This window comes from Epargyreus clarus, unplaced genomic scaffold (genome assembly GCF_041222505.1).
Source record: "Epargyreus clarus isolate Ecla_fem2 unplaced genomic scaffold, WU_Ecla_fem_2.2 ptg000016l, whole genome shotgun sequence".
Lineage (NCBI taxonomy): Eukaryota > Metazoa > Arthropoda > Insecta > Lepidoptera > Hesperiidae > Epargyreus > Epargyreus clarus.
In genome coordinates this window covers 4,622,302-4,635,948 of record NW_027332224.1, presented here as the reverse complement: position 1 = coordinate 4,635,948, position 13,647 = coordinate 4,622,302, and the positions used below count along the sequence as shown (strand labels likewise).

The window sequence follows — 13,647 nt, the reverse complement described above, 5'->3', positions numbered from 1 at the left end:
CAGTTGTGTATTGCTGTATGCGTGTGTTTATGCGCACATTGAAAAGTATAAGAATAAACATAGCTGGCTGCGGTGGAGTGTGACTGGTATAAGATGTAGGGATTGAATTCGTTTTACACACATATGTGGCTCGAATACTTTGATATAAATACACACCAGACACACACAAAGGAAATTGTGTATTGTCGTTAGTTGTCGATAAATGCTAGAGAATTGTTGTTGACGTTCGTTCCAAGCAAAGTATGCACAGAACGCATTAAAACAACACTAGTCAACAAAAAGTTCTGTTGTTGCCAGACAACTGTTGTAACTGTTGTTTTCGAAATCTTGATGTTTCTCGAAATAAACTCACAACTCTTGATCATACTTTGCTAATAAAAATAATATTCAATACAATAACCAATGCATTATTAAATGCGTTTATAATATTTTTATTAACAAAGTTAACGCAGGAAATATTACAAGTTATGTCATCTTCAAATTTTACGAACGTAACTCATACACCAAAAATGTAAGTTGTAATATTTTCTGCTTCGAATTATGACTATGGGATATAAAATATATCAATAATATATGAAAAACTATTGAATGTTTTAAAAAAAATAACTGACAATGAAGTGGTGGGGATAAAGTTTACTTCGGTGGTCGCCGGGTAACGCCACGCCATTTACGTTCGAAGCGCGGTAGAGAACGGACGTGTGGGTGTCGGGTATTATGAATACTTTATATTCCGTAGTCACAATTCCAAAAAAACAAACGAAACCACAAACCGAAATATTTGCTTTGGACAACGGCTACCGATTATTACTCTTAATTTCAAATAGATTTGACAAAAAAAATTAACAAAAAATAAAATAAATTGGTAGAACATGATTTTAGTTAACTTTTGAGATTACTGTGTAGTTTTAGACATTAATTAAATAATGTTTTAATAATAAATATTATTAATTATTCAATATCTTATGAATGTCGTAATAATCACTTATTCTAGTGCATTTAATGTTTGATCGTAATTAAAATTAAATAGGTTTAAAATTTAAAAAATTAAGTCTTTGGTGAAACAAATACATATCGTACTGGCTGAGGCATTTATAAATTAATAATATTGATGTTAAACAAATAATTAACATATCATTATTATTGTAAGGAACTTCCTAGATCTAGAATAAGGTTTGCTTCGTTTATTTAAGTCTCAACTATTAGGTGCCTAGGAAACATATCATTAAAATATTAATAAATAATTAACATTTTTGCGATTCTTCTACTGTTTTTGAAACTAGCGTAAGATCTCTCTATTTTCTGATTATATAAAAAATAAAATATTTTTCTGCCAAAATTATTTAACACTGTTAAAGGTATGAGATATCTTCTGTAGATGGGTTTTCTATTTTTGTTGTTAACTGGCCTAATATAACAGTTTTACTAATATATGTGTTGTTAGAATACTTTTAAGATATCATGTTGTAACTATGTGTATTGAAATAATATGTGTTAAAATATATAAATCATATCCGCAGATTTGTCTTTTTATTCTTTCCAATACTTACTTACATAGTAATGTAGTAAAGAACATTTCTAATGAAATAATCGACTACTAATTTAATATTACTTACTACCTGCTGCTTAATATCGAGTAGACTGCACGCTCGTCTGCTACTCCTATACTATAATAAAACTTAGCCCTTTTTAGGGTCTCGTAACCTCAAGGTAAAAATAGAACCTTAGAACCTTAAGGGCTATTACTAAGCCTCCCCTGTTTGTCCCTCTATCACAGAGCTCTATCGCTTGAACTATTATAGAAATACACTTTATTTTAGATAGCCCCTATAGAAATAAATACTAAAAATAAAATATTTAAAAAATTTCCAAGTCACATATACTCCTATAGCTGCCATGATAACAATAATATTAAAAATAAAAAAAATAAAACTTGATAATACGGAACGCACCTTATGCAAGTTCGACCCGCACTTTGAAGGTGGTAGAACCCATTGCGGTTCGACTCCGGTAGCACCACGGCCACATCTATTTCTACCTCATAACAGCAGTGTTAACCACAGATGTGTTCCGGTTTAAAGGGTGTGGTAAGGGAGACATACTTTTCCGAGGCGTTCCAGCTTAGTCCTCAGGGGTAGCGGCGCATCTGTGGCCGACCTCAAGTAGTATCTAATATCTTATCCTATCTGGGGATGATATCCAGGGTATCAGGGGATGTCCAGGGGCGGCAGTAGCCACTTACCATTACGTGGATTGCATGCTCGTCTGCTACTCCTATACTTATTATTAAAAAAAAAAACAAAATTTGGCGAAATATGGATTTCTTGGGATAATTAAGTAAAGTTGGCATGTTTAAAACCACAAAGCACTCACTATTAAAACTCGTTTAAATCAAGCTTACAAGGTCTTTTGTAACTGTAAAATTTTTTTAACATTAATTTTCAAGGCTTATTCAAGAATTTTTATTTTTCACGCCAACCTGTCAAGATTTCCGTGACATTTGATAAATAGGGCTAGAATTAGCGTGACTTTCAGTATCAGAAAATAAGAATTAGCTTAAGCTAAAAAGGAAATACTTTTTCTATGAAATTAAATATTTTAATATACACAATGCAATTTATTTCACTATATTTCTTGAATTATTTAAATAACATGCAACCATTTCACGGAATTATGTCGCATAGAAGCGACGGAAGGCGCGGACGAGGTGTGGTGGCAATGCTCCTATAATGGTCCTATAGCCGAGGGCCACGAAAATTGAAATAGAAACGTGGTGATGGCGTATTCTTTTGTAAAGCTCCTCGTCCGCGTCACACGTCGTTTCTGTATAATTTTCATATTAGGATATTTTTCGTATAGCATAATACCTAAATTAAATTATTCAAATATTATAATATCATCAATTGATCTAAAAAATATATCGATATGGTATATGTTGGATGTGTAAAATAATATAAAAGTATAATTAATATTAAAGTATAATTATGATACTAAAAACTCATAATAAACTCACAATAATAAACGACTATAGTATAATGTCAATAAAACTAACTTAACCTAAACATAATAAAAATAACACTACAATATTTTCATTTCCAATATTTTCCAGAAAACATTTTGACCATTCAACCGAAGAAGGGCGGGGGTGGCGGATAAAACACGGGGGGTGGGGGTCGATAGAACCCCCCGTAGCCGAATCCATAACCACCCCCAAAGACGATAGGGGGTCGGGGGTAACCCCAGCCGTAGCCACCGATCCAGTGGGCGGTGATCATCTGAAACCAAAAAACGCAATTTTGAGAAAAATATGTGGTAAGAGAGACAATTATCCAAGGTGTTCCATTTTCTTCCTCAGTGATAAGGTGCAATTTTTCAAAGTTATGTACGCATTAAAAATTAATTGTCACTTGCTTAAACAGCGAAATAAAGCATCGTGAAGAAACCAGCATACCAGAAAAATATTAAAAAGTTTTCAAAGGTACGTGAAGGACTCGTGGCGGTCCTCCACGGTTCGGTTTGCACGGACGTTCTTGCCACGGACGAGCAAGATGTGGAATGAGCTTCCTTCAAAAAAGGTGTAAAAAGAGCTTTCCTCCAAAGCCGGCGATGCATTGGCGACTCTTCTGGTGTTGCACATGTCCATAGGCGACGGCGACTGCTTTCCATCAGGTAGCCCGTCTGCCTCATCGTTTACGTATAATTATAGAAAAAGGAACCCTAAAAATACAGTAACATAAAATGTAGGTACCAGTTTGGGAGGTTCTAATTGTATATTAATTATGAATGATTTACGATCAATGCACAGATCCGGGTTCGATACCCGGACGCAGTAAATATTAAGACATAATGAATTAGCACTTATTTGCTAATTTCAAAAAGATAGACATAGGTAGCTGCTTGATAAAAACAATTTAGTGTCTTAGTGTATTTTCTAACCATCATCATCAACAACCCATTACTGTCCCACTGCTGGGCACGATTCTTCTCTCACAATGAGAAGGATTAGGCCATAGTCCCACGCGATGGCCAAGTGCGAATTGTTAGACTTAAAGTAAATAAATAAAGACAAGTAAAATAAATATATAATAAATAATAATTATCATTTAAGTTATTATTTAAAAATATATTAAAAAAGGACTTCATGCACTAAGCGTGATTCCGGCCAGGATCGAACTGGCGACCTTCTGCGTGTAAAGCAGATGTGATAACCACTACACCACGGAACGCGTTGGCGGTGTTATAAAATTTAGATACAGTACAATCATAATAGTATTTCTGCCTCATAACAGCAGCTTTAAGCGCGGCTGTGTTCTGGTTTGAAGAGTGTGGTAAGGGAAACATACTTTTGCGAGGTGTTCCAGCTTAGTCCTCAAGAGCAGCAGCGGATCTGAGGTTAACCTCAGGTAGAATTCTAATCTTACCTGGGGTTGATTACAGATGTCCATGGGCGACAGTAGCCACTTACCATCAGGTGGACTGCGTGCTCGTCTGCTACTCTTATTTAAAGAAACTTAGCTAGCGCAGTCCTATGGGCTAAAGACCTCATTCTGAGACCCTCGCCCAGCAGTGGGACAGTAATACATTAATAGCAATAAAACAGTACTAACCTGAATAAAAACAGCAATGAACAACAAAACACAAAAATTAAAACCCATTTTGAAACAGAACAAAATTAACTTATATTCGATAAAGTAACTTCTTCAATCAATCATTACATACTGATTCACATATCCTTAACCTTATTTATATATCGGGTATCATTTACATAGAAAATTAACACTTTTACGCCATTTTTGCAGTTTATATGTCTATGTCCATAAGGTTTAAGTTATATATTTGTTGTAGAATGATCCATTTTGCGACTCTACGGAATACTTTCTTTACTTTGGATGAATAGGGGTTTAAAATGACGGTGCATTATATACTTACGTTAAAAATTATAAACATCTACACTAATATTATAAAGGAAAACTTTGTTTGTTTGTTTGGTTGTAAAGAATTGGCTCAAAAACTGCTGGACCGATTTTAAAAATTCTTTCACCATTCGAAAGCTACATTATCTACGAGTAACATAGGCTATATTTTATATAAAACTAGCTGACCCGGCAAACGTTGTGTTGCCATATAAATAAAGAAATGTTAAGGGTGAACAACCCTTATCACTTAGGGGTATGAAAAATAGATAGTAGCCGATTCTCAGACCTACTGAATATGCATATGTAATTTGGTGAAAATCGGTAAAGCCGTTTCGGAGGAGTACGGTAACTAACATTGTGACACGAGAATTTTATATATAAGATTATTTTTTCATAATTATTTTAAAACCAGTTTTATATATTATTTTTATTCTTTTTTATACGGTAAATATTGTAAATAATAAAATATGTAGTTAAAAAAATTAGTAAAAGAAAAAGTAGAATTCATATAGATATAATTTTTTTACATGTTGACAAATAATAATTTCCAAAAATTTATAAATCGAGTGCACTATGATTCCGGCCAGGATCGAACTGGCGACCTTCTGCGTGTAAAGCAGATGTGATAACCACTACACCACGGAACCCGTTACGATAGGCTTTGAAAAATAAGTACCCAATACAAGTTCGAATAAAAATTTGGTTAAACTGTATTTCTTGTAAAATACCAGTGATAGTATTTAAGAAACTTGGCCTCTTGATCGAGGTTCAAATCCGAGGCATCTCTGATTTTTCAAAGTTATGTGCGTATTAGAAATTAGCTATTACTTGCATAAAGTTCAAGGAAAACAACGTGAGGAAACCTGTATATCTAAGAAATCTTAAAAAAAGTTTTCAAAGGTATGTGAAGTCTACCAATACGTACTTGGCCAGCGCGCGGGCTATGGCCTAATCCTTCTCATTCTGAGAGGAGACCCGTGCCCAGCTGGCTGTGGAACAGTAATGTTGGTGATCATGATCCCCATTCCGAGTTGTTCATATGACGCTCACTGACAGACTTCAGGAATGCATTCTATGAGCGTGCCGGACTGTACAGGGTAAATTTTTCATATGGGTCTTTAGGGCGAAATCCGAAACTATAATTAGCGAAAAATGCTGAAAGTTACGAGGCCGATTTTGATAACAACTAAAACTGCATCATTACTTTTTAAATAATTCGGATTTGGCCCTGAAGGCCTATTTGAAAAATTCACCCTGTATTCATAGCGAACATAGCAAGTTATGACAAAGTTTGTAAATATGTGTTTTCCTATATTCCAACGATGACAAATGGTGGAAATAGGTGATTCCCCAAGATCAATTAGCTCCCATTAGTACTGCGGTAAAGTGCTAAATGAGATCTTTGTTTAAGTATCACACACAAACAAGTACAGGTCTGTGGTATCACATATGGACTGAGTGATTGTATTACAACATAAATAAATTAACATTGTTCTCTTAGCCGGGCCTTAGACCTACAATAACATTGTACAATACTTTTTATTGTACAATAAGATTAAAAACCAATTATATTGCATAATACTACGAACTGCATTGTTTTCATGTTCAGTCTGAGAATAGTATTGATTAAGAATAGTAAAAGTATTGCACAATATTGACCCTATATTAGCAATGGAAAAATATGGTGCAATAAAAATTAAACTCGCTCAAACTTTCGATTAATCATTGCGCAATTTTTGTTGTTAACCATAATCGAACAATAATTGCACAATTCGCAATATTGCACAATATACTTGACAGTTTAGGCGGCCTCTTTCTATTATTAATAAATAACCGAAGATAGATCGACTCCGGCGGCACCACCGCCACACCTCTGCCTAATAACAGCCGTGTTAAGCGCTGCTGTGTTCTGGTTGAGAGTGTGGTAAGGGTAACATACTTCTCCGAGGCGTTTCACCTTAGTCCTCTAAGGCGCATTTGTGATCGGCCTCAGGTAGGAATCTCATCTTATCTGGGGTTGATTACAAATGTTCATGGTAGTAGCGACTTACCATCAGGTGGACTGCATGCTCGTCTGCTATTCCTATATTATAAAAAGTCAATCTCTACTAGGCAGTATTATCATTCAATTTACCAAAAATCGAAATTTGAAAATGCATCTTGCATAAAGATTTAAAATTGTCTTTCAATCTTTAAAAGACAAACAATGGATATTGATTATTAATAACGAGCATAATGTTTGGTAATAATCAGCCTAGGTTTCCTGGAAATACTTCCTGCATCCCGCTTGTTCCCGATTGCGGCATAACTATTATCTCACAGGAAATGCCTTAAGAAGGATATTAATATATACAAAACTAGCTGCTACTCGCGGCTTCGTTCACGTGGACTTAATGAGTTGAAGGTGGTAGAACCCTCTGTAGTTCGACTCCGGCGGCACCGCCGCCACAGCTATTTCTGCCTCAGAACAGCAAAGTTAAACGCTGCTGTGTTCTTGTTTAAAGGCTGTGGTAAGGGAGACAGACTTTTCCGAGGCGTTCCAGCATAGACCTCAGGAGTAGCGGTGCATCTGTGGCCAAACTCAGGTAGGAATATCTAATCCTATCCGGGGTTGATTACAGATGTCCATGGGAGGTAGTGGCTACTTATCAGGTGGACTGTATGCTCGTCTGCTACTCCTATAATATTAAAAAAAAATCAAAATCAAGTGATGTTTCAATAAGGAAACTTGAAGGTACAGTCAGACAGATGCCCATGGGTGGCACCAGTAACCACTTATCAGTACCCTTACCATGAGTTTTTACGTTTCAGCAAATATGACTGTTTTGGTATTTGTTTACGTATTGGCTCATACAATTTCCAAGTTCTGATGCAATCCGCTAGGGGCGCTGATTGGAAATTGTATGGGCAAATACGTAAAAAAATACCAAAACAGTCATATTTGTCAAAACGTAAAAACCCATGGTAAGGGTACAGGCCTGCATGCTCATTTTCTTCAATATTATAAACACTATTATGTTACAACAAGCTTTTGCCCGCGGCTTCGCTCGCGTTACGAAGTAATGTTTTCATCCCCTATTTTATCCCTTCGGGGTAGAATTGATCAAAATCCTTTCTTAGCGGATGCCTACGTCATAACATCTACCTGCATGCCAAATTTCAGTACGATCCGTCCAGTGGTTTGGGCTGTGCGTTGATAGATCACTATGTCAGTCAGTCACCTATGAGTTACATATATATAGATCACAAACACACATAATATTTGTATAGTTATACTAACCTGGATATAGAAGCTAATTAATATTCTAGCCGCGAATATAGAACGAAGCGAGCAGCGTAGGTAACCTAGTTTAAGACCTAGGTTATCTAACAAAGGAATTATATTTAAATCTAGGTTTAACTATTGTTTTTGTAGTAGATACTCTGTAAGGGTATGCTTTCATTACAATAGTTTTTGGGGTAAAAACGGAAACCTATTATTAAGACTTCGCTGTCTGTCCGTCTGACCGTCTGTCACAGCTCTATCTCCGGAACTGTAACCGACGTCCCAACTTAGTCCCCAGGGGTAGCAACGCATCTGTGAACCTCAAGCCTCCGATTCTATCTGTGGTTAGGGACAGGAGTAGCAGACGAGCATGCAGTCCACCTGATGGTAAGTGGCTACTGCCGCCCATGGACATCTGTCATCAACTCCAGATAAGATTACATATTCCTACCTGACCACACGGCCACAGATGCGCCGCTACCCCTGACTAAGCTGGAATGCCTCGGAAAAGTATGTCTCCATACATACATATATAAAAACATAAAATTGGTTAAATACATTATTTATATTACGTAACGATGACGTCACAACCACAAACTTAACCTAACTCTACCATACTATCTACAAATCCTATTTCGAAACAGCGAATGTATGTACAAAATTAGAAACTATAATAGCATCCCCTTTGAACTAAATTACTGCCTTAAATGTCACTAGGGGGTAGTTTTAGTTTGCACAATTTACAGCAAATTGCACCTTATTTCATTGTAATAAAGGAAAATTTATGTTTGGTTATTTTCGATGTAGGAATATAAACGTTAGTGGGGTGATATAGGGGTGGTTTTGGGTTGGAGGGTTGTATTGCGTAGTACGGGGTCAAGTACGATAGTGACGCAATTGAAGCTCAGGATGTTTAGGGATGGGATGTATCTATATCGATGAATTTAAGTCGATATTTTCTTGTTTTTGAAAGTAACTTTGTAATGTGACTGAGGATTAATTGGCATAACTATTTATATTTTTAAGTTATACTAGGGGTGCCCGCGGCTTCGCCCGCATTTTAAAGAAATAATATGACATACATAAAACGGAAAATTTGTACCTGCATTGGAATGACAGTGGTGCCATCTGTCGAAAATTGGTCTTACCAAATCCCAAACCCTCGTGGGCTCTTGGACAACAAATTGACAACAACACTGACTAAATTGTGAATCTAAACCATTCTCAAGTCCCCTTGAACACCCACAACAAATTTCATCAAAATCAGTCCAGTCGTTTAGGAGGAGTTCAGTGATATACACACGCACATAAGAAATATATATATAAAGATAAGCTGTAATTTCGTTTTGGTTTGAAACACGTGGTAAGAAAGGGAAGGGCCTTTACAAGGTAGGTATGTCCACCTAAAATTAGCCTTATTAACCTTAAACTGCATGTTGTTTGCTGTTTCCATAAAAGTTGGTAGAACCAATATGGGTAGAGCAGATTGGTAAAGTCCGCGCCAAATTGCTAGTATATAGAAACAGCTCAGTATATATAAAACGAGTAGCGTCGCAATAGCAAATTGTAGATATTCAAGGGAAGACAGCGTGGGACCCCCGGCACCCCCCGCTGCCCGCTCTCGCCCACTGTGCCCTTACCATGGGTTTTGACGTTTTGACAAATATGATTGTTTTGGTATTTGTTTACGTATTTGCCCATACAATTTCCAATCAGCGCCCCTAGCGGATTATATCAGAACTTGGAAATTGTATGGGCCAATACGTAAACAAATACCAAAACAGTTATATTTGTTGAAACATAGAAACTCATGGTAAGGGTACTGTACATAGCTGCGTTAGTGTGTCCTTATGTTGCTATTGCTACGGAGTACGGTGGGAGATATGGTTGTCTGACTTACATATGAGGCCCTCATATATATCTTTAATAAGCTAAATAGAAAGATACTTCATCGCCATGAAATTGAATGAAGCCACGAAAGAATGATTTTATAATCAATTGTTTGAATTCTTGACATATAAAAAACATTATTAGAGTAAGAGAGTAGAGGAATTTTTGTATAAATAAGTAATACGTACTCCGTAATTTACGTAATAAATAAATGAGTATTTGAAATATTTTAGCGACATTCTAGAACGGAGACGTGGCAATACTTTATTTACACAACAATTTCAATTCTCAAAACTGGTAACACTTCATGTTAGGGGAGACCTATGTATTTTACTCATATAATGAGTGTATATAGTGGAATTTTCGTAGAGCCGTTTGCCATAACCCAATTACTAGAGTAGCATTAGTAGACCAGCCACGCCAAGCTTGCGTCTCTATCGCAGCATTAATTTGGAACTCTCTCTTTAAGGAGCCTTCATGGGTAAAAATATATAGATATAATATTAATAACGCAAATAAATATTCCGATCGCTTATTGAAATTCAACTGTTTTATACAAATTATTTGGTAATATATCGATATCGATATAATCTAGTACCATCCCTAGGGTCGCACGGCGCATCTGCGAAGCGGTCGATGCAGCGCTCTCGAGACGTAGCTACATGTATTGTAATGTGCTATACCCTTGATACATATATGGATGTTACGGATATGTTTGAGATCTAGATATGAAAGGTGATATGACCCGTTGTGGTTCGTCTCCGCGGCACTAACGCCACACCTATTTCAGTCTAGTAACAAAAGCCTAATAATAACAGTATATCATATTCATAATATACGTATACTAGATGAGCATACAGTTCACCTGATGGTAAGTGGTAAAAATAGAACATTTCGCAGATTGCTAAAAAGTGTTATAAGTTAGGCAAATATTAGTCCAAGTTATTGAAATACCCATGTCCGGTCATTGATACCACCAATATTAACAGTTTAATAGCCTTTCTGAAAAAAGCAGTGATAGCCTAGTGGTTAAAAAATTGCCTCTTAATGGAGATGGCTGAGGTTCAAATCCCAGCACGCACCTTTGATTTTTCAAAGTTATGTGTAAATGATAATTAATTTCTAATACGGACATCTTAAAAAAAATTCTAGTATTTGAACCTAGGACCCCTTAATGAGAGGCCGAGTTTCAACCTCTAGACTATAACCACTGTTCCATTTACTAATTTTTATTTATATAATATTTAAAATAACTAGTAGGTAAAGTTCGCGCCAAACTGCTCGTCCACTCTGCGAGCAGGTTTAGTCATATAATTTGCTATGGCGATGCGATTCATTTCTATATTCAGAGAGGACTAGCAGTTTTATAGCGGACTATAAACGCCGAAGACGAAGAGGCACATATTGGTTACGCCTGAGTTAATACTTTAAACTTTTAGTTTAGCGGTTGGCCTAATATTGTTTTAGTTCAGGCGCTTAAACTCAATATGAGTGACTGCTAGTAGGCGAATATAATTATGTTCTTACATTTTTTTATATTATAAACTAGCTGACCCGGCAAACTTTGTACCGCCTCAAAATCTATTTATCAAATATATTTCATATAAAATATAGCCTATGTTACTCGTGGATAATGTAGTTTTCGAATGGTGAAAGAATTTTTAAAATCGGTCCAGTAGTTTTTGAGCCTATTCATTACAATCAAACAAATAAAGTTTTCCTCTTTATAATATTAGTATAGATAAATGTAAGAGCGTGAGGTCCGCCACAGATGCGCCGCTACCCCCGAGGACTAAGCTAGAACGGCTCGGAAAATTATGTCTCCCTTACCACGCCTCAAACCAGAACACAGCAGCGCTACACTGCTGTTATTAGGCAGAAATAGGCGTGGATATGCCGGAGTTGAACCACAAACATTCTATCTTCGAATTCTGGTGATACAGAACCCGTATATGCAAGCTCGACACACAATTGTCCAATTATATATTACTTACATCAATATACGAATTCCGTTACTCCTAATTATATATATACAAAAAATTATGTGTTCGGTTCATCCTAAAAACCTGTTCTTGGGGCGATGACCCTCGAAAGCAGTTTGGGCAAGAAAACAGGTTAGCTTCAATGCATAATGAATCTGCAACGGTTTAGGATCGATTCCTGGTTAAGCAAGTATAAAATTAAGAAAAAAAATTTTTTTTTATTCAATTACTTATTTTATTGGTAGAATAAGTTATTATGACAGTGGAAGTACCACCGTCACACAAATTTCTAGTAAGCTTCTTGCGTGGACTGACTTACATGAGGTGACTATTTTTAGTCCTTAGGAGATAACGCTGTGATCGACCTGTTCTTTATGGACTTGGTTACTGATGTCCGTACAGCAGTGACTTATCATCAGGTGGACAGGATGCTTATCTCTGTTCCAGGACAAGATAGGGCTACGGTCGTACGTACCAGACGATGTGGCGAGCGTCAAGCTCACCTGGGTGGAGCCCGACGGGCAACGCGCTAAGAAGACTCCGGTGACGTTCCTTTGGAGATCCCGGAGTCCTCTACGCAGCGCCAAGGAAGGCCGGGGTGGGGGTTTAGTGCGGTAAGAGTGCCACATAACCCTGTGCCGCTCCCACGGTCAATTGGACTATAGGAGCCAAAGTATAAGACATACAATGGCATACATATTTTCGAAAAACATTACCCCCTGCAATTTGATAAAAAGCCCTAAAATTTTCTATAATGTCTATTGATTTCGGTCACTTGATGAAATCTAGTAATATCATTATTATTCCCATAGATAGATAGATAGATTAGTAAAGATTACTCACTCCTAATAAGAAAATGTAACCAGTTTTGACAATTGAAAATGTCAGTCATCTATTTTCGTGTTTGAAATAAATTAAAAAAATATAGTTTCTAGATCTTTTACGAATGAAACAGTATTTCACCGCACTTTTTCTTCGATTTCGTGTTTTTGCACCACTTACCTGCGCATGTCGGCATTGTTCCGCGAAAATTAAACCATGAGAGTCATTAAATGGCTGACAGAATTGTCAGTTGTTTCAGCCATTTAATGGCTTCCTCAATTACAAGGCGATGATAGGTATACATATATACATATATATATATATATATATATATATATATATATATATATATGTATATATATATATATATATGCATATATGTATATATGTATCTATGATTATTCCCTTCAAAAAGGGTAATATTTTTATATAGCAACCCTATACCTCATACCTCAGTTACAATTTATGGAGACGGTCATTTTTAAAATTAGAACTGTTGATTCCAAAACAGAGAAAAAAACTGACTTAAAATTCGGAGTCTGGGCATGCAAACTGCAAATGGACAATCTTAAACATATTTAATTTAAATAAACTCTATTTTTTTGACACAAAAGTATAATTTTGAGTAAACGCAGTTCTAACATACGATCTTTTGTACCGTGTAGCTAAGTGTGTAAGCAAGCTTTGAACACCAGGTAACGTGAAAAGAACTTTATGTTTAAGGAATAAGGTTTAATGTAGAGTGGTTTAATAACACATTAGGTTTATAAAGCCT

The 13,647-nt window shown here is 36.1% G+C and overlaps 2 non-coding genes across 2 annotated transcripts; both read right to left on the bottom strand.

The window, feature by feature from the left end:
* Positions 1–4,150: 4,150 nt before the first annotated feature.
* On the bottom strand, positions 4,151–4,223 carry TRNAV-UAC (transfer RNA valine (anticodon UAC)). Its single transcript has one exon. It is a non-coding gene; the product is annotated as a tRNA-Val (tRNA).
* Positions 4,224–5,487: 1,264 nt separating this feature from the next.
* Positions 5,488–5,560, bottom strand: TRNAV-UAC (transfer RNA valine (anticodon UAC)). Its single transcript has one exon. It is a non-coding gene; the product is annotated as a tRNA-Val (tRNA).
* Positions 5,561–13,647: the final 8,087 nt, after the last annotated feature.